General features: G+C 40.7%; 1 long non-coding RNA gene across 3 annotated transcripts in view; it reads left to right on the forward strand.

The window, feature by feature from the left end:
- The window catches only part of LOC114000084, a 144,039-nt gene that overhangs the window by 96,348 nt on the left and 26,623 nt on the right, over window positions 1-21,068 (forward strand). For all 3 annotated transcript variants that reach the window (XR_005564833.1, XR_003545108.2, XR_005564832.1), the window contains one exon: window positions 693-768. This is a non-coding gene — a long non-coding RNA (uncharacterized LOC114000084). The remainder of the gene's footprint in view (window positions 1-692; window positions 769-21,068) is intronic.

Raw genomic sequence — 21,068 nt, forward strand, 5'->3', positions numbered from 1 at the left:
GAATGAACAACTCAAATGGCCACTGGAAACCAGTTCCTTAAAGGTGGGAACAGTGGCTTGCTGAAAATTGAGTCCATGGTAGCCTGGACTGGGCACTTGGAAAATAAACTGAGGTTTTTTTGTAAGTAGTGGTCTGGTTTATAAAACTAGTTTTATGGAATACTAGATGCTCTTTCTCCAACTTCAGGTTTGAAAAATGTTCTATTAGTACCTTATGCATTTATTGTATAATTTCAAAAATCTTATCAGAGGTATTGCTAGTGAGCACACATTGCTTCCTAGTCAAATTTCTAAAGAGTTATTTGTTAAAAGACCGTTCTTAGTTTTTTATTTTCTCAAAATATGTGATACATTTTTGTTTTGTCTGTTCTCTGTAAAACAAATACAAGACAGTTATCGCTGGCAAAATGAAATTCCATGCTTCATATAAACCTTTTTATCATTGTGTTTTTGTGAAAACCATTATTTTGTGGATGCTAAAAATAGATGAAAGGTTATTCATAATCAATTTTGCCAAAAAAAGGATTTTATAAAAGGCACTTCCTCAAATTTTCTTTCAATATACTACAGTTTACCATATATTTATGTGAACACATTTTCATGTCAACTTGGAACGTGTATCTTGCATATGTCACTTTTATCCAAGAAATACTCTTTTTTTTTTTTTTTTTTTTTTTTTTTTTTTTTTTTAGTTCCAAATGCTCTCTGCACCCAGAAGTTCATTGTCCAACAGTTTTCCTACAAGGACATTGCAGAAGAATCCATAAGGTACAAATATGCTATTATACATTCAGGTGCTGTTCAGGTATTAATGTTATGGCAAAGAAAAGTTGGAGCTTTCATGAATTTAAATATTTTTCATATAAACTCTGTAAATATAATGATTAACAATCAGCTACATTCACTATTCAAGACATGCAATGTAGCATTTTTCTAATTACACTTACCAGTGTGGGAGGATATGACTGCAGAGGAAGATTAAACTATTTGTATTTATTCAGTGTTGCTTTATAGCATTAACCAGGAAACTCACTTTTGCAGTGTTGAATGCAGGAATCTGGAATAACCTGAAGAATTCCGTTAGGGTGGGAGCAGCCTGAGCCAGGCTTGGGCAGGGATGGCAGGCTCAGCTCATTCTGCATCACAGTCATTTCAGCTGCCTCTCTCATCTGTGATCTCACTGTTGATAGTGTGATTCAAAACACAGGCGAAATTACTGCTTAATATTATGGCTTTGTCTAAAGCTCTTCAAGTAAGCCAAACAAACAGAAAAAGCCCACCTGGCAGGCAGGCTCCTGTTTGCAGGTATTCATGTTTTATTAAAATAAACACGTAGTTTGCAAGCAGTGGAACTAATGAAACCTGGTGTGCCTTAGCTCTGTGTCTAGTGATGGCATTCTGTGCAGGTTTATAAAGCACAACTCAAACTGAAGATTTCCCTGAAATTAGGACATGGATAATGTCCCTTCTGTCCCACGGAATCTCTGGTGCCTGTGGAAAGATGAGCTCATATTTCAGTCTTTCCCAAAGCACACGTCCTAATTGTGTTGTGTTTTTTTTTCCTGTTTCTTTTAACAGCAGCCTATTCACACAACATTTAAAGAAGCTAAGGATCTATATAGCTACATCAGATATTGGGAAAATAGGGAAAAAATCGGCAACTTACTGGGGACAGGAAAAATATGTAAACAGAGTCCTTCCCCCTGCCTCTGTCTCCTGGTCCACATCAAAAGGCACTGTGGAGTCTGGGTTCCTCAGGACAGGAGGGATATGGACCTGTTGGATGGGTCCTGAGGAGGCCAAAAAGCAAATTAAAGGGATGCAGCACCTCTGCTATGAGGAAAAGGCTGAGAGAGTTGGGGTTGTTGTGGCAGGAGAAGAGAAGGCTCCAGGGAGACCTTCCTGTGGCCTTTCACTGTGGGAAGGGGGCCAGGGAGAAGGACAGCAGGGCCTGTTGGGACAGGACAGGGGGGATGTTGAAACTAAAAGAGCATTGATTTGGGTCAGACAGAAGGTTGGAGGTTCAGAATGAGGGTGTTAAACACTGGAAGGGGTTTCCCACAGAGGCAGGGACACCCCACCCCTGCAGACATTTCAGGTGGGGTTGGATGGGGCTCTGAGGGAGAACAGATCTGGTTGAAGATATCCCTGCTCAGAGCAGGGGGGTTGGACAGGGTGACCTTTGGGTGTCCCTCCCAACCCAAACTGTGCTGAGATCTGTGCTCCTGAGGCAAGGCTGCAGAGTCCCAGTTTGCCTGCAGGGATGACCCGAGGAAGGAGTACCAGCTCCTTGTGGGGCCCCCTCCCAGCAGTGCCAGAGCTGGGATTGTCCCCCTCTGGTTTTATTTTAATGGCCACGGAGATACTGGAGTTGAGTGGAAGATTTATGCTGGCTGATGGGGCTGTGCTTGCTGCCAGCTCATTCTGAGGGTTGCTCCACCTTGTCATCCCTGTCATTCCATCCTCTGATGTCAGAGGTGTCGGTCTGGCCCTGGTTGTCTCCACGCTCCTCTCAGGAAAGCTTGGAGAAATCTGGTGCTTATGATTCATTATGGTCTTGAGAAGCTTTGTGAAACTGTTTTGTTAGATTCTGTAACAGACTTAGATGTTTTAGTTTTTCAAAAAATAAATGTTGGAATGTGGGTGTAGTTGTGTAATGGTTCACCTTCACAGGACAAATTATATATGGTTTCTGCCTGTGGTAGAGAAGGGAAACGGATCCTTCAGTGTATTACTTTGTTGATTTGTAGTGTATATGCACAAATTAACAAGGATGTTTTAGTTCAAATACCCTGATGAACTGTTAGTGTAGTCAGACTGTGTTAAAATAATTCCAAAATTAATGTTTGACGATGTTGACACTTTGGTGATGCTGTGATGTTTACATCACAGCAAACATGACTTTAATCAACTGAGTGCAGTGCTTTGAGAATATTATATTGAATAGGTGGTTTTAAAGGCTAAAGAGTGAGCCCTGGGATCCCAATACTGGGCATTGTTTGTTAACTGGCCACACTGTGAGTGGTGGGAGATGGTTCCAGTAGGACTTGGTGAGAGTGCTTATAATATAATAATCAAGACTAATAAATATTTATCTAGTTGTTTATTCTAGTCCCTGATATTTACTATACATAGAAACATAATTTATGTAAAAACTGAAAACAGATTGTATAAGTCTTTCTAGAAGGTCAGTTAATAACAAAGTGCTTTACTACCTGGGCTTTGCTTGGCAGTCAAACACAGATTCAAATGGGAGAAAAAATGTGATGGAGACAGAAGATGGGGGAAAAAATGAGTGTGTTAAGTATTTGTACCCATCTATCTGCTGAAGTTCCACTTTTGCTGTTTAAGAGGAATTGGTTGGTTGTTCTTTGATTTTTAATTTTTTTAAAGCTTTTTTAACTTCTGCTAAAAAAGCTGCCAATGCTTCATTCTGCATTATTTGTTTGGAGTTTGACTTTATTCTAAAAGCAACCTCAGTGTTTTTAGCACTACAAATTCACCAAATGGATTCTCAGAGACATTAGTGCAAAAATAAAGAAGAAAGGAAAACAAAGCCAGAAAAAGAATACTACTTGGAAATTATGTAAAACCAATATAGCAAGACCATCAAAGTGCTTTAAAATCTACAGAAATGTAAAAGGCAAAGTATTATGTTTGTGTAGTTTAGCATATTGTTCTCTAGAAGAAGGACTGAACTTGCAATCATTGCATGCAGAACAGATTTCTGCATATTTGAACATCCCTGTTCCCTTGGGATTTACAGTCTTATTCTTTTGCATCTTTTCTTGCATTTAGAGAGTAAGTTTTTTGAGCTGTGGACTTTCTAAACTTAAAATACCAGAGTCCTTTTTAAAAAGTGTGTATGGTGAGATTTTCCTGCAGCTCCTAAATGCTTCACAGAAGTGTTAATTAGCTGATACTGCCCATTATCCTGCTTGCTAAATGAGGCCCCATCAGAGGGTAACACCAGCAGAAATGCTTCCACCCCACAGTGGTGAGAGCAGCTCCTGCCCAGTGCTGGTGTTTGTGCTGGGATGTGTGGTCCTGGATATCTTACACTCACTGTGCCCTGCACTCTGATCATTCAGAGAGCCACCTGCCATCAAGGTGCCATTTGGCTCATAATGTTTAGGGAGGTAAAGCCTTAAACCCAAAGAGTGGTCTGAAAACTTCGTGCAGTGTCCAAATGGACACAAATTTTAGTGGTCTGAAAACTTAATCCAGTGTCCACATGGACACAAGTTTTATCACTCTCTACATGGAACCTCTCAGAAGTGTACATACTTGAAAAGAATAATGTACCTGCACCTTCAGATGATACAAGACATAGGGTGCTGGTAGCAGCCCATCTTGTATTTTCCCTGTTTCCTCATTTCCTGCACTAGCAAGTGCTGTAGATCTCAGAAGGTGTAGGCATGGAAATTTTTAATTACTAAATTGGTTTGTAGTCAGCTGCTCTAAATTGCACGGGGATGTGGAAAAAGGAGAGTTATATATGGGACTATATTGCATTGAAAATAAAGGGATTTAGGAACAGCTGCTGAAAGAAGAATCCTGGTAATCAGAAAAGTATTAAACTGTGAGAGTAGTACAGGGTAATGTCATTTTCTGGGATGGTGGAATTTATTGTTGTGATTCACACGTTTCTAGTCATGATAGATGGGAGCAGAGAATCCTCAAAAGGCTTGTGTCTGTCTTTCCTGGAGAAGGTGTTTTTAGACATGAATTATAGTGCATCATCTGGCTTTGGTAAATAATCTAATGGTGTTTTTAAAAGCAAGTCACAGTAGACCCTGTGTTTCCACATAAAACTGTGTATAAAAAAATTATATGAGATAGGTTTTATTTGGTTTTGTTTGTTTGATTTTTTTTTTTTTTTTAATACTATGGCATAGAGGTCAAGTTGTCTTTGACCGTGAAGAGAAGTTTAAGTTTGTTTTTATTTGTTAATTCAGACTTCTTGTAGGGCATGTGCTAGAAAGCTCATGTATCAAAGCCTTAACTGTGGCTTTAAAGACATTTTGTGTTCATTAATTTTGATAAGTCATAATTTGGACTGGGTAGAAGAGGGCCAGGGGAATTATCTTTTTTTTTTCCCTTGAATATTCTGCTTTACTTGGAATCATGTTATGCAAGGGAGAAAAACAACCAAACAGAACCTGCCTGGTGATGTGTCCTCACAGCTGCTTCTGCAGCTCATAAACACTGCTCAGCAATTCAGCACTCAGAGCTGGATGAAGATATCACAAGTGGAATTAATCTCCTCTGGCCTAAGCGAGTTTTAACTCCGTGCTTATGCCAATTCCCAGTGAGAGGAGCCCATCTAGGCCCAGAGCATCAGTTCTTTACTTCCATTGTGTACCACTGTGGATTTCTGGCAGTTTGTGAAGGCAAAGCCTGATTCTGCATCTTTATCTGAAGTTTCAAACTGCTACAGGCTGAACCATCCTGCCAAAGACATTTCTTTTCTCTGTCTTTCCAGTCTGGTGAACTACCTCTTTATTTTTTTATATTTTTTTTTGTGAGACTGGGATCCTGTGCAGATGAATTGCAGGAGGTTTGCTTGATGAAAAGTTACCACAAGAAAAAAGCTTGTAACTGAGTTCTTTGCCCCAGAAATAGAGATCCGTGTCAGACTGTGGGGTTGTGGGGACACGAAGAAGGGGAGAGCCCCCAGCTGCCACTGCTGCAGTTCCCTGCAGGGCTCCAGGGCTCCCTGCAGCTGGGTGGGACCTGCCCAGCTCAGGGGTGGCCCTGCTGCCAACCCAAATGGGATGGGCTATTGAAATATTACAGAATAATTACTTATCTCAAAACATTATAGTCTCCCATAGAAGCTTGGAGAGTGCATTCAAAACCATTTCATGCAGTAGACTCCAAAACAGTCTTGGAGGAATATGAATCCCAGATTTCCTGCCCAGGTAGAGCATTGCAATACCAGATCCACTGAGCTATGCTGAGGGATCTGCCTGAGTGCTGAGGGTTTGACTGAGGCTGCAGGAGAGCACCTGCTTGCTTTGCTGTCTCCTGGAATATTTTACTGTTTAGGTCTGTATGGCTCTTTTCCTGCAGGAGAGGAGAGAGAAAGTTGAGGGAGTTTGTAAATGTGTGACCTCTTTAATTCTGAATTTCTCTTTGCTTTAGCTATTTTGGCACCTTCTGCAATATTTTAATGTATACATCTTTCCCCTTAAGTTGTATACTGTTGCTAACATGGCTCTTTACTAACTGCTTTCATAAATCTCTTCTGTGTAAATAAAAAGATAAGTACCTTCAAATGCATCTCTGACATCTCAGACTTACTCCATCCCACATTCCACATCTCCTGATGTAGTGCTGACATGCTGATTTCCTTTTTGGACTCAGAGCTGTGCAGCTCTTCCCAACCCTGCCTTTCCCAGGGTGTAGGATGGTGGACTTTTCAGGAGCAGTGTGTGCCAGGCCCATGTGTGTCACCTGCACCTCCCTCTGCTGAGCTTTCCTCCTCTTTGATGGGGTGTTCATGCATTTGTTGCTGCATATCCTGAGTCCTTCCCAGGCTCTCAGTCACTCACCAGTGTAACTCTGCTGCCCAGGCTGGCTGACCATGCAAACACACCCCTGTGACCCTCAAAATCATCCTTAGCCTTCTGAGAGCCAACTGCTTCAGAAGACTGTTCTTCCCAGTGTCACTGCATTTTCTTGGTGTCAGTCCTTGCTTTTAGTGCTGCCTTCTCTCCCCTCCATCCCTATTTCTCTGTAACACCTGCTGATCCCATTTCCTGGAAAAAGTATCCATCATTCCCATTTGACAAATGCTTCCTCTTTTTTTTTGATATAGTAAATTTTTACCTATCTTCCAATTAGATAAGTTTTGTCTTTACCAATAGCAGACAGCAAGCCTCATATCCTCTAATTTTCCTTGTTCAAGACCCCTGTTGGAGCAAACCATTCTGCAGCAAATTCAATTATCCTCCACAGTCTGTTTAGACATAGTTAATGTGCATCACTTGAGTTTTCTCAGACAGCAGGGGGTTCTCAGGCCACAAAGTAAAATCCTCCATCTAGTCTGTAATAAATCAAGTTAATTTAACACCTCAGACCTACAAAACCTGAATTTCCTGCTCCACTTCTAGGAGAAAAGCTCACAAGAGAGCAGGTTAAGTAGCCTCTTCCTAGCAGGAAAAGCACTGCAAACCCAAACCCCAGAGAGGTGGGGGCTGTGTGACAGAGGAACAGCCACGTTCCCCTTCTCAACCCTGCTACCACTTGCCTTAGACAGAAGTATTCCTCATGCTCCAGCTGCAGGTTCTCTATGATTGGATGGTTTTGGACATCCTCCTCTTTTTCTCAAAGCAGTCTCCAGAATCCTAGGCAGTTTTGAAAAATGAGTGTTTTGTTTACTCATTTTTAATGATGAGGTAGGGGAAAAGACTTGTTTTTCCTGATTGCACCCAGGATTAAATTCCTTGGGGAATTACAGATTTTCAGACACGTACAACATTTTTTATTTAGAATTGATACCAAAAAGAATTATCATTTTCTTTGTTCCTTTTAATTCTATGCAGATAAAATTTACATGGCAACCTTCTAAGAAGGCTGAAAAAAAGGGTGAAGTCTCAATGAGATGAACAAGGCGTTACATGAACAACTCCTACTACTAATAATGGGAGTTGTGTTCCTTTTCCCTGTGTACTCTGTTGAAAACTGTATCCCTAAAGAAGTTGACAACAAATATGCTTTCCCTGTTTAAGTTGCAAAGCACAGTAACATCAAGGTCACTTGCTCCATTTGACGGAAGGAAAAAAGCACTGTATAAAATATGGATAGAATGTCAATCAAAGCTGGGTTTGTAGTATACACTATGGTAATGTGAGTCAGATTGCTTTTTTATTTTTAAACACAACTAGATATGGTAGTTTGGCAGCAGTGTTTTCACAAAGACAGAGCCTTCAAACTCCTTCATAGCAAGACTGGAAATCCTGCCAGGTAAAAAAAAAAAATGTTATTGAAAACCTTTCTTCCCTTATAGGCCCATTTTGACAGGAAATCTTTGAGAGACAGCAGCAATGAAGTGCCCAGAGATTTCATCTGTCTTCTTTTGCTTCAGGAAATGCTGAGCACAGGCTCCCCTATTAGGCAAAATACACGAAATACCAAATCCCCTTAACAATCATCTCCAGTCTGCTCTTGGGTTGACAGCTTTCTGTGTCCCAGTCTGTCAGACAGGGCCTGTTACCGAGACTCCTATTACTGGGACCAATGTGAAAGTTTTCGACAGTGCTTTGAGGGGAAAAAACATATTGTCAGTGCTTTCAAGTTATCTCATCCAATCAGTTTTGTGGGGACTTAATCAGAATAAAATACACCTTGCTAGAAATACATCACAGTGATTTTCCTTCTGCTCCGGAGTGCTGACATAAAGATTCAGTCTGAAGGCATTGTCTGTCATCCTGTGTGATTCGGTAAAATTCGGCACATTTCGGCTGCTGCATTATAATATCCAATAGTATTTTTTGTTTGTTTTTGACAGATGCCAAATTAAAAATTTAAATAATGTTTCAAGAATGAAAATGACAGCTTGCAGTAATTCTGCAGGTGTCCAAGCAGATGTACTTCCAAATATAATTTGACAAAATATGTACAGATTGCAGGAATTATGAAAAAATTGACACCAAATTTTCATGAGTAGACTCTGTCTACATTGGGACATTTTAGCTACTTTTAAACTATTAGTTATTAAGAAACTTTCATACACTTACAGGACAATGAATGCATATGAAATGTAAACCAGTTTAAGCAAAAAAAGCCAATCTTGTATTTGAGCATGGAGTAAGAAAAAAAAAAAAGAAGTTGAAGTGTTTTAAACTGGTATAGTCTTAAGGAGTTTCCTTGAGGAATTTTGTCAACCAGGCAAGTAATAGAGAGGGGTATGTAAGAAGTATTACAAATATGGATTCTTCCCTCCAACTGTTATTGAACAAAGTTATTTCACGGATTTTGCGAGGTGCTTTCATGATTTATACTAGGGGAAGAGAAAACAGAAAGGGAAATGGAATATGCTTATTTATTTCCAGTAGGGTATCTGCATTTCCCTGAGTGCAGAGGTAAAAACTGGAGAGAAAGCTGATCTTTGAAGTTCTTCTTGCTTGAATTGGGGATTGCGTGTCTGCACTGCCTCCCAAGAAAATGCATTCCAGGGCTACCCTTAGATATTAAACATTCTGCCCCTCTTTTCATCCAACGCTTAACTTTGGAGTCAGCACAACAAAAACTGAATGCTACAGGTGCTGGAAAACTGGTGAGAGACTTAGTAAAGGCAGAAAACAAGCACACTAAAAATAGTACAAAATAAGACAGGTCTCTCTCCAAATTCCCTTCTATTATCTCAGTATTTCAACAGTCATTGAATCAAATAAACAAGTGGTCCTAAATATAAGGACTGGAAATTGGGATTCTCATTCATCCCCTGAATGTAACCACTTGTATAACCTGTTTGAATTTAAAATCTCGCTCTTTCCATTCTTCATCTACAGCCCAAATAATCTCAGTTTCTTCTCTCAGTACAGTGATGCAGCTTTATCAAAAGATGTTGCTGATGCCTTGTTATCTAGCAGCCTATGGCATAATGTGTGTCACTTGGGAAATAGAGGGTGTGATCCTGAATATGCTAAAGCAGAAGGAAGAATTGAACCTGGATTTCCTATTTTCTGGGAAAGAACTCTAATCACAAACTATCATACAAGGTAGCAGGCAGACTTGCTTCTTACAGGAGTTTTCTAAAAAGGAAGTTGTGCTCACACCACTTGTCTCCTTATAAAGAACATAAAGAATTTTAGCAGCTAATCAAGGAACACAGGGTTATGTAAAAAACCCACCCACACCACCAATTCCTCTCCCTGTGCCATGGCAGCAGCTGTTTGACAGCAGAACCCTTCTGGAGAGAGTCTGCTGCACTTGGGGGGAACAAAGGCATGTCTGATCAGTACAGAGGGATGAGATTGTTCTTCAGCCTCTTCCCCTGGGCCTGGTCTGCCCTCAGCTGAAGGAAGGGAGAACCTTGCTGTGTGTGGGGGTCGCTGGGCACAGGTAGCACAGTGAGGGGTGGGCTGAGGGCAGATGTGGTGATGGCAGCACTGCAGCCACTGCTGCCCGTTCAGGGAGAGGAGGAAGGGACAGCACTCTTTGGTCTACTTTATCTTTCTTTTCCTTCCTTACTTGGATTAGTAGTAGTAAAGATTTGTTGGTCATTTTGGCCATCCTCCAGCAGTTCCCTCAGAGTTTTTTCAAGTTTCTGTTACCTTAAGCTGTGGGACATCTGACAAACTGCTCTGGCAGAGGAGTCACAGTTCAGTCAGCACCAGCCTCAGCGCTGGGTTTTGGCATTGAGTTTGGGACAGGGGTTTTTTGAATTTTGCTTAAGTCTCACAACCAGGAACAATTTATCTTCCTACATTTGTCACTAATAGTATGTAAATTCTTTGTTAATCTTCCAGGGATCTTTCTAATAAATTCTTTCACAAATGCACCTCTGATTTGTTTGACTTCAATCTGGTAACAAAACTGGGTGTAAAACTGTCACTAAAGGCAATATTTTTATCCTTGCTTCCTCCTGCTTCTCAGTGGAGAAAACTGCCATCCAGATTGCTCAGTGGAGGAAGTTTCCTGTTTCCTCGTTGTTTAAATATACAAAGTAAAATGGTATAGAAAAGTTTAAATGTAAAACTTCACATTCTCTTCCACCACAGTATATTTGTTTGTGTAAGTCTTGGCTTGAGTATTTTCGTTATTACTTTGTGCTCTTTTTATCTCCTTCCATGTGAATTATGATTCCCTTTTCTCCAGTCAATTAGTTTTCAAGGAAACCCTTTAATGTGGCATGTTTATATGTGTTTCCATTGTATCTTCTATTTTATTTACACATTTTAGATCAAATGTTTTAGTTAACCTAAAAGGAATTACATTGTGGCTATACTAATGCAGACTGCACATTGCAAAACCAGTATTTGTTCTTCCTTTTTCGTGGTGTCCTGTGATGGGATGGATCATTTTTTGCCACCATAGAAAAAAAGTGGGAAAGGTTTCAAACAGTGGAAAAGCTAAACAAAGATTTGGGGGCAGTTGGACATGTCCCTCCTCCCTGTCCACTTCCTGGAGATATGTCTGTGACGCTTTTGAAACTGTAAAGATGTGAAACAAATCTCCTGGCAGATGCTATCATTCCTGGTTGAGCTGAGCCATTTTCAGCCCACTAACTTAAACGGTTTTTGGATTAGGCCCTAAAGAAAAGGATGTCATCTCTGAGATGTGAAACGGTTCTTCAGAACATCCAAGGATAAGTATTGCAAACAGAATTGATTTCATACAGAATCTTTCTTTTCTCATTACAATGGATTTATCTAAACTGTCAGAAAATGTCAGATCTTCTGTTTGTGCCCCACAGGACTCATTTTTCAGCATGTTATTCCTTTTTTTTTTACACTTTCTCCTTGCTGCAGCACCTAGCATTTTGGCTAAAATTTTAGGTATTTTCACTAATATCTTTGACCTCTGCAAACACCAGCTGTCTTCTCATTGTTTTCAAATCATACCCTGCTTGCAGAAAACCCTTCTCGCTGTTCGGAAATCGACTTTCAAGTGCACGTTAAAGGGGCACTTTCACTGTAATCCTCAGCAATTCTAGCAGATGAAATATTCCATCCATTTGACCTGATATCCAGGTAAGCAGAGTTTAAAGATGCCAAGTGTTCCTTGCTCATGTTAAAAGGAGTATGTTGCCCCAGGAGGACTCTGAGCTGCAGACTGCTCTGCAAACCTTTGGCACTGCTCACTCTACACCTGGCACTATTTAGTCCTTCCTCCTATCCTGCACCCCTCCTGCCACAGTATACAGGGTGTCCTTGTTGCAGAGACCTAAATAATGAAATGCTTTTTGAAATCTCTACTAAAATACTGCTGATGGTGCAGCATCAACTGTGAAGTGGGTGAGCGTGGCTTGAAAAAGCAAAAGACTTCACAGTCAGTGGTGTGCATATATCAGTGCTTTCTGTGCAGAGGCAGCTGACAGCAGGATAATCCAGGAGGATAATGCAGGTGCAAAAATAGGAGAAACAGTCAGTCCAGAGAGAATCTCCCTCTACTTCTCAATTTTATAAAAAATTATTTACGTTCTCTGGGGCTTTGAAGATGAAAATGCTGCCTTGTTTGCTAGGGAGAGATGAGACTTTCCTGCTAATGATTAAAAGTTAGAGCAAAAGAATATTAAATGGATGGATACATGCAGAATGAATCAATAAGATTTTCAGTTCTCTATCAGTGGCTGCCAAAGAAGGAGTGAAACTACACTGTGAAATAATAATGCTTTAATCCAAATAGTAATTTGTGTTTTTCTTGAAATGAGAAATTCTGCCAGGAAATTGTGAAACTTACTTTTCATATTCACAGGAAAAAAAATTAATCATTTGGGGAAAATTTGCTGCCTTTCTGATGTTTTTACTTTCTGCAATAATTTAGTGTTAAAACCAGTACGTAACAAAGAAATACTGGCATTTCCATCTCCAGCTGGGTTCTCCCATCCTGGTGCAAGTTCTTTTATTTCACTTTTTCTACTTCTTCAGTTGGCTTAGTGTAAGATCTGGTTGGCTGCCCCCAAGAGTTTTGCCACTGATTTCAGTGAGACATTTCTGTTACTTATGGCTTCGTGGGTCTCTGTCTCCTGCCTAATTTCCCTCACTTTGGAGACAGGCCCACTGGGACCTGGAATCATTAGGCCTTTTTTCTTTCTGCTTCACTTTGTAGCTGGTTGCTTTTGTCTGTTTGGTGCTGAAGCTATGATTTACTGACACTGTCCTTTGTCCCTCCCCTTCCTGGTGTTCAGTGTTTAACCCACAGGAAACCCAGGAACTCGAATGTTCAAAGCATCAGCTGCTGCTTAATTAAAATAGGCTTTCAAAGCCATCAGGTAACATTAAATATCAGGTAAAGATGTTTTAGTGTATTAATATATTAAGATTGTTAGTTCAGCATTGAAAGAAAGAATGACAGGATTTCTCATTCTTATGGGACAGCTCCCAGATGGGATAGTCACCCATAAGAAAAGAAACACAGCCATGCTAAATAAAGAGCCTTTAGCTGTGTGTCAGCCTGGCATGTAACCAGCTCAGAGCACCAGTGTGTGCAGGGGAGAAGGGCTCTCCTCCCAGCACTGGCTGCAGTACCATTCTCAAGTTTTTATGGCTGTTGCTCTTCTGCTTGGTGACAGCTGAAACTTGGGACCTGAAGAGAAACAAGCTCTGAGCCTGCCTGTGAAACAGAAGCTCTTAGAATGAGGTATTGCCAACTAGGAACTTGCCCTCAGTAATCCTTTATTCTCAATTTTCTACCAAAAATTTTTTTTTTTTTTTCTGATGTACAATCGAATAAATCTTTGTGAGCCCCTAAAATGCAGACCCTACAGAAAGTTACAGGAGTATAAAAGAGGAGAATTGAACAGTGCAGTGTACATGGACTGTCAGTCTGATGGAGCTCAAAGATTTCATGAAACCATCATGTTTGCTTGAACCTGCAATAGGCTTTGCTCACCTTTAATGCTTTTGAATCAGAGGTAAACTCTGGGATGTGAAATATTTATCAGTCAACTGCACAACAATTCACTTTCTCTTCTCTGTTATTCACAATTCTTTGAAAATTCCCTGAGAAAAAAACTGAATTAGCTTAAATGTGAATGTTTCTGTTTACTGTCTTCTGATTGTGTCTTCATGGCAAGTGCCACCACTGCTGTGTGGCAAATTCTCTTGTATTCTCTTGGACTCGAGATTCAGCCTTAACCAGGGTGAGGTCAGGCTTTTTGTGAGGGACAGAGCATGGGAAGCCCAGATAACTGTAGGTTAGACAAGTACAAGAGTATGTTTTGTTTTCATATCTAGGGAAAAAGCAGGAAACTTATCAGAAGCCCCAAACCCAGTTTCTTTATCCTGTACAGATGTCATTTTTCTTTTCCTGGTAGAGAATTCACTGGAATACTGCCATTTTAATTAGGTTTTGTAAAAAAAAAAAGAAAAAAAAAAGAATTGCTATCTGCCGTTGAGATAGAGACTTGCCAGTATCATTAAAGAATGCTGTAATAGTCATCTTATACAAATTATGCAATGACAAAAATACATAAAGAGGTGCAGGACACTTTGAACAAGTAAAATTAAAGGCTATTAGTCTGGATATAGAGGTGAAAAACATCACTGGCAGTCAGAACTTTCCCTTTTATAGGTTTATATGACTCTATAGCTATAAAAGAATACTAGAGTCATAACCAGTACACGTAATCCCGTGGAGAAGTGCAGCAAAAATCAGATGAAATCTCCAGAAAGCTCAAGGTAATTCTAAAACCTGTTTAGACTTGTCTTAAAACGTCCAACTTTACTTTCATAAGCAGTTTGCTTCCTTTTTTCAAGTGAGCTAAGAGCATCTCTTTTAAATTTCCCAGGTGTCTGGAGGAGTTCAAGCCAGCCTGTTCCTCTCACACTGCACGTGGTCTGGCCTCCCTTAGAACTGTATAGGTTGTGCTTTAAAAGGTGCAATATACTGCTGTTCAAACACTTAGATCTCAAAAGCTGTTTTGAAGATACCAATTTTTTTCATTTCTGTATATTGATTTCTAGAAATTGAGACTGTTTTGAATAGAAGGGAGATTTGACTCAGTTGCAGATCTTCACATGTAATCTCTGAATCGTAAAAATACTGCTACTCTCTTTATTTTTAGGGGTTCAATGCAAAAATATTCACCCATCTCAGTTTTGCTTCAATTGGCCACGTGGTTGCCTCTTCCCCCCCGAAGCTGCCCCTCCCTGCAGTGGCTGGTTCTGCTGGTGACAGTAATTCCTGTGTCCTGAGGATGTCCTGGCTTATCCCTTGCTCCCAGATATTGCTGAGACAGGCTGCATTCCCTTGCCTATTCTGCCCAGGCTCGATTAATTCAAAGCTTGTAGAACACAAAATTCCCAGAGGATTGGCTTTCTCCCTTCCTTTCTTTCCTGTATCATTTGAAAACTATGGTACCCTCATCTGGGGCAAGCAGGACTGCAGGACCCTGCTTTGTCCCACATGGTCAAGGACTTCTATTAGTAACAACTTGCCTGAAGGTCCTTGATATGGAGCTGTTCAGCTCATTGTGAAGCTGCAGTCCTGAATTCAAGTACCTCCTCCAAGTGTGGTGTGAAGGGGTTTTATTCTGCATCTCCCAGGAATTGTGTGAAACATCATGTTTCACAGTATGAAAAGAGGGACAGCAGGGTTGTTTTGGTTATTTTCTTTTGTTCCCTTCCCTCCTTCGTATTTGTGAGGGGGAGCTAGCTGCAACCTGTATGTCACTCACATATTTATTGCGGCAAGTGGTGAGTTGAGTCATCCCTGGATGATCCGGAGTTAATGGTTTCATTCCTTGAGAAGGGCCATACTCACTTTTCCACGTTTGCTGTCATCTCATTTCAGTGTCTCTGTGAGGTTTGTAACACTGTTTCTAGGTTGTCTCTGATATTTTCTGGATTCTCAATCTGGTTTTATGCTTAACTGTCAAGTTACCAACACTTTCTGGAGTTATCATGACTAAATGAAAGACTGACTCTTTCTTGCATACATTTTAAGGAAAATAGAGCACGATTATTTGCCAGAGTGAAAGAATGATCAAATAGGAACTCATCAGTTAGATGCTGAATATGAAATGAGTACATCCTAAATCCATTTTTCTGGGCCAAGGGTTGTGAATGTCAGTGGAACATTCTCCACATCACCTGACTCAGAATCTGCTAAATCAATAAAAACTGCAAATGCACAATAGCTCTAAATTTTCAAATATAGGCAGAATTTCAGGTGAAGTGCATTAAGTTTCTAAAGTTTATGCATCTGGTTTATACCAGATTCTAACATACACTGTAACTGATTGATGTTGTGCATGAAAACAAGTGTAGACTATTACTGTTCCATCATGTGTGTGTATTCCAAGAGGTTTATATTTCAGAATTTGGTGAGTCAGCTGTCTGTTTGCACACATGGTAGGTTCACTCAGGTCTTTCAGTATAGATCTGTTTCAGATTAAAGCAAAACAGTGTTGGTTGCTTTGGAAAACAGTCTTGTTCTGAATATTTATTAAATGTATGGGTCTTCCCCTCTATGAGAGGCTGTGTAATGTCTATTTTCTGTATAATGTCAGGCCCAGAGAGCAGCAGTGTATGGATTGCTGCCTGTGCCTGGAGTGCCATTACAGGGGGACAATGCAGATATCATATCCCTGGAAAAAGGGTTAGTTTCATATCAGAGTAAATTGCTGTATCATTTCAGATATGAAGTTACCAGTGTTCCCGGAATTCCATGAGATCCACTCACAGCCATGGACCTCAGCTGTTCCCACCAGCCATGCAATCCTTCCTGTCCATCAGGGCACACGGGGCTGATCTCCAGGCTCAGCTCTGCTCTGGGTGACTGCTGAAGTGGTGCTGGCAAAGTGGGAACCTGAGTTAACATCCTTCCACTGACATTCAGTCTAAATCTCACACACAGAGAATGGAGGAGAAAACCAGAGATAAACCAATCTTGAAAATATTTGTGATGTAAATATGTACTTTCCCTGCTGGGCTCTCTGAAAGTAAGAAACTGAAACGCTCAACCACTCTACTTGTAGTTCACTAAATCACGCCTTATTTTTGATGGTGCTAAAGTCTCCAGATAAATGTAATACCAGTTTTTTTCATTACCAAAAAGAAGATATTGGGCAGTGAAATTACTTATTTAATGTGTGTATATTTACTGCTTAGTTAGTAAAGAAAATTCCAGAATTAACATCTCAGACACTTCCAGAATGAGGTAATGGTACCAATTAGGAAGTTCAGTGTCTGTGCCTAAGTGTCACCTGGAAGCACAGGTGAAATGTTGGGTCTGCAACTTCAGCATAAAGAAGTAGTTTCTGCAGGAGAAGCAGAGCAGCTCTGCTCCTGAGGCACTTTGGCTGCTGCTCTGGAGGCTCCAGGAACTGCTTTCCTGGAGCAGATATTCCGTGTCCCTGCCTGGCACTACAGATAACATCTGTCTAGTGTGGAGATGGTGTGGAGTATTAAAGGCTAAGGATTAGGCATTCATTAAGTGATGAATCATATTCATTATGGTCTTTTTCTGTAGAACAACCCTTTCTGCTCCAAAGCCAAATAATCTTTATGATGAATAAACAGAAAATGTCTCACTCAACTAATACCCAACTTATTTCCATGGGAGTTCATTTGCTTTATTGTTCTGTTGTGTGTTCTCCTCCCAGTCAGAACAGTTGTGACTTGTATTCCTTGGAAGTTACTAAACAGCATCAAGACATTTTTTATTTTTGTATTTGGCTTTTTTCTTGCAAAACCAGAACTATTGGTACCAGCTGAAAAAATCAGTTAGAAACATGCAAATCTAGTCCCCACAATCTGTTTTCATTCCCACTCCGTTTCTACTGTCAGTTTTGGAACACACACAAGGAATTTTATTTATTAATTTGATTGATTGGTTTGATTGACTGACTGAGACATTGATATGGTTGAAATGTTTGGTCTGTCATAAATTTTTGCTTCCAAATAATAAATTCTTTGATATGAAGCTTTTAATAGACAGTCTAATACAGCATTATAGACTGAAGGACTGGCTGTTATTTCAAGTGGTGGCCTCTCTTATCTTTTCTTTTTTGAACACAATGAATGACACAGTAAACATTCCTATTGAGTCACAGATTCGAGGCTGCAAAAATAAACAGAGAAGAGAAAGTGAATAATCCTCAGCTGGTCTCTGTGCTTAATAGAAATGGGTCGGGAAAGAAACCAATAGCAAAGCATGTGCTGTAGGCAGCCAGGGCAACGTGTGCTGTCATTTAGAATGAGTCTCTTCTGCTGTAGATAAAATATCTGCAAGACCATCCGTAGATAATTTCCATAACTCTCTCAGAAGTATTGTTTGCATGTAAGAAATCTATCAAATTCTTTAGATTTCTTCTAGTATAGCAGAAATACAGGTACAAATATGGTAATTGGAAAGTTCTTGCAAAGGGAGAAGCTTGCTTGTTAAAGATTATTAGTTAGCCAGGACAGAAAAACAACTTCAGGTTTTAATGTTAAAAGTGATAAAATGTATTAGTTTGCTTTTAATCAGATTTTTTTATTATGACTGGCTAAAAATTTTCAATTTATGCACTCCCCCCACCCCAGCACCAGCACTGACTGCCCTGGTGTCCTCCCTGCAGCCCAGAGCACAAGCCCTGTGTGCCCTCCATCCCTGCTGCCCTGTGCTCCCTCCATCCCTGCTGCCCTGTGTTCCCTCCATCCCTGTGTTCCTTCCATCCCTGTGCTCCCTCCATCCCTGTGCTCCCTCCATCCCTGTGCTCCCTCCATCCCTGTGTTCCTTCCATCCCTGTGTTCCTTCCATCCCTGTGTTCCTTCCATCCCTGTGCTCCCTCCATCCCTGTGTTCCCTCCATCCCTGTGTTCCCTCCATCCCTGTGCTCCCTCCATCCCTGTGCTCCCTCCATCCCTGTGTTCCCTCCATCCCTGTGTTCCTTCCATCCCTGCTGCCCTGTGCTCCCTCCATCCCTGTGTTCCTTCCATCCCTGTGCTCCCTCCATCCCTGCTGCCCTGTGCTCCCTCCATCCCTGTGCTCCCTCCATCCCTGCTGCCCTGTGCTCCCTCCATCCCTGTGTTCCCTCCATCCCTGCTGCCCTGTGCTCCCTCCATCCCTGTGTTCCCTCCATCCCTGCTGCCGTGCTGGACAGGAGGAGCTGTGGTTTGTGGCAGGGAGGAGTGAGGAGAAGAGAGTTGAGCAGTCCTGTCACACATCCAGCACTCTGTCGGGTACCCTGGTTATTTTCTGCCTATGAGGATGATAGGCAACTATACTTCATTTTACTAATATGACTAATTTTTTTAAGTACAGGGTACTTGAGGTGAGAGGAACACTGTCTCCTGATAGCAGTAAAATTGGCAGCTGCCAGCCAGCCTTGCTGTTGCTGTAAGATTTGCAGTGCTGCTCTGGTGGGGTGAGTTCTCTCTCTCCCCTCACTGAGATGAATGCTGTAGCAATTCCACAGTTTTTCACTGAGTGCCAGTGTGCAGTTAGTGCTTCCATTTGCTTTGCTCTTTATTCTCCTCTTAATTTTGTTTATCTTTTTCCTTTTCTTTCACGTTTATCCTAGACAGACCTAATATGGTTGCCCAAAGTTAAGACTGCCTAACAGTTCCTATTGTAAGATTTGTTTTGCAATTGCCTGTAAATTTGTTAACATTTAAGAGTTCAGGCAGAAATGTTTCCCAGAGGTTCTGTCTCAGGGTGCTGCTGACTGAAGGCTGCAATGTGGGGGAAGCAGCTTTGTAAGTGCTCCTGTGACTCACCTGGGAAGGTGTGGTGTCACCATGCTTTGGAGCAAACATGCAAATATATTACTGTCTTTGTGTCAAAGAATACTTTTTTCATCCCCACAATTGGAACTAGACTTTGGTGATAGTTTCAGTAAATACATGGATGTAGAGAGTTTTGAGGCATTTAGCTGTTAATGCACTGGATATTTCCTCTAGATTGTGGGTGCTCATCATCTTACAGATCATCCCTATAGACTGCACCTCAAATGTGTCATTGCCCCTCCTGAGAACCACACACAACCCAGGAATGAGGAGAATGAAGGCCTTGGAAGTACCTCCAATAGGGTTTTTTCCTAATTTTAAAGGAGTGTTTAACTTTTCGAGTTTCTTCACCTTTTCAAATGTTTTTGTGTTTTGGTACTTAAAAGGAATAAGATAAACCAAGCTCTGAAGTTGAGTACTGAATTTGCAGACAGTGTTTTTCATTGCAAAATGTCTACAGAAAATCTGTTCATATGTACATGACCCAGTTCCCTGGCAAGCAAAATACACATTCAGATTTTGCTCATAGCATTTTCTTTGATTCACCTTGGACTGAAAGAACCTGATCTCTTCAGACCTTCAAAACTGAGCCAGGCAGGTTGTGGGATCTCAGTTCCTGTGGATGCTGCAGGTCCTGGATTGTGCACTTTGTGTGTATGGCAGCACAGACACTGTTTGAGAAGAAGGACTTGAACTGAAGACTCTGTGCTAATCTGACAGATGGGATCAAAATATTTGCTTTAAATGTTCTTTATAGAGATAGCTTTGTGGAGAATTGTATTTGTTTGCTCCTAGTCACTGCAACTTTCTTCAGAGAAAGATGCGTGTGCTGGGAAAGATGAGATCTTGTTTTCCTTGTGTGGTTCCATTTCTTGTGTTAAATGGTTTCATATGGGGAAATAAGGTTTTTTCTCAGTAGCGAGTGATCTTGATTTTGCATATTCATTTCATATCTTGAGGATGATGGAGACCACATTTGCTTTATGGTATTCTCTGAAACAGCCAAGTCATTTATTTCTGTTAGGAAAGACTTTCCTTTTCTGCCTGCACTGCTGAAGCTGACTGAGGATGTCCCATATCCTTTATCTAATTCTGAGGCAAAACTCACAGTGACTTAAACAGCAAATGCACAGAGCACACGTTTACTTTGACATGATATATCGCTCCAATGAGTCCACTGAAGATTTGCATCAGATCCCTGCTCTGCCCTGGCTGCTGCTGCAATTTTTATTACCATCCTGTAAAATATTTAGCTCTGCATTGGGGTCTAATGTCACTGCAAAGGCTGCCGTGGACTTCACAGGGATTTGGAATCAGGTCATGAAGAACAGGTAGCATTTTTATGTTGCAGGAGTGTGCCACAGACTAAACACATTTTTCACTCTAGTGAGTCTTGAGAAAAATTTTAAATAGGGGCTGTGCTCTGGGAGGGGCTGCATTTGGACCTGGAATAGAGCAGTCATTAACCACCTTGTACATTTAAAAGATATCACTAGCTTAATTGTAATTATAGCAAAAATAATTTATTGTGTACAATCTTGTTCAAAAGCATGTCTGTGAAACATGCCTTCTGAATACTTAGAAGTATTTTAACTGCTAAAGCCTCCATATAGATTCCCTTTTTCGTGTTTTTATTGCACATATCATAAAAGATCTACTGTTGCTCATGTTTATGTACAAATGT

This window comes from Pipra filicauda, unplaced genomic scaffold (assembly GCF_003945595.2).
Source record: "Pipra filicauda isolate LSUMZ 115617 unplaced genomic scaffold, ASM394559v2 scaffold36_size6622888_pilon, whole genome shotgun sequence".
Taxonomy (NCBI): domain Eukaryota; kingdom Metazoa; phylum Chordata; class Aves; order Passeriformes; family Pipridae; genus Pipra; species Pipra filicauda.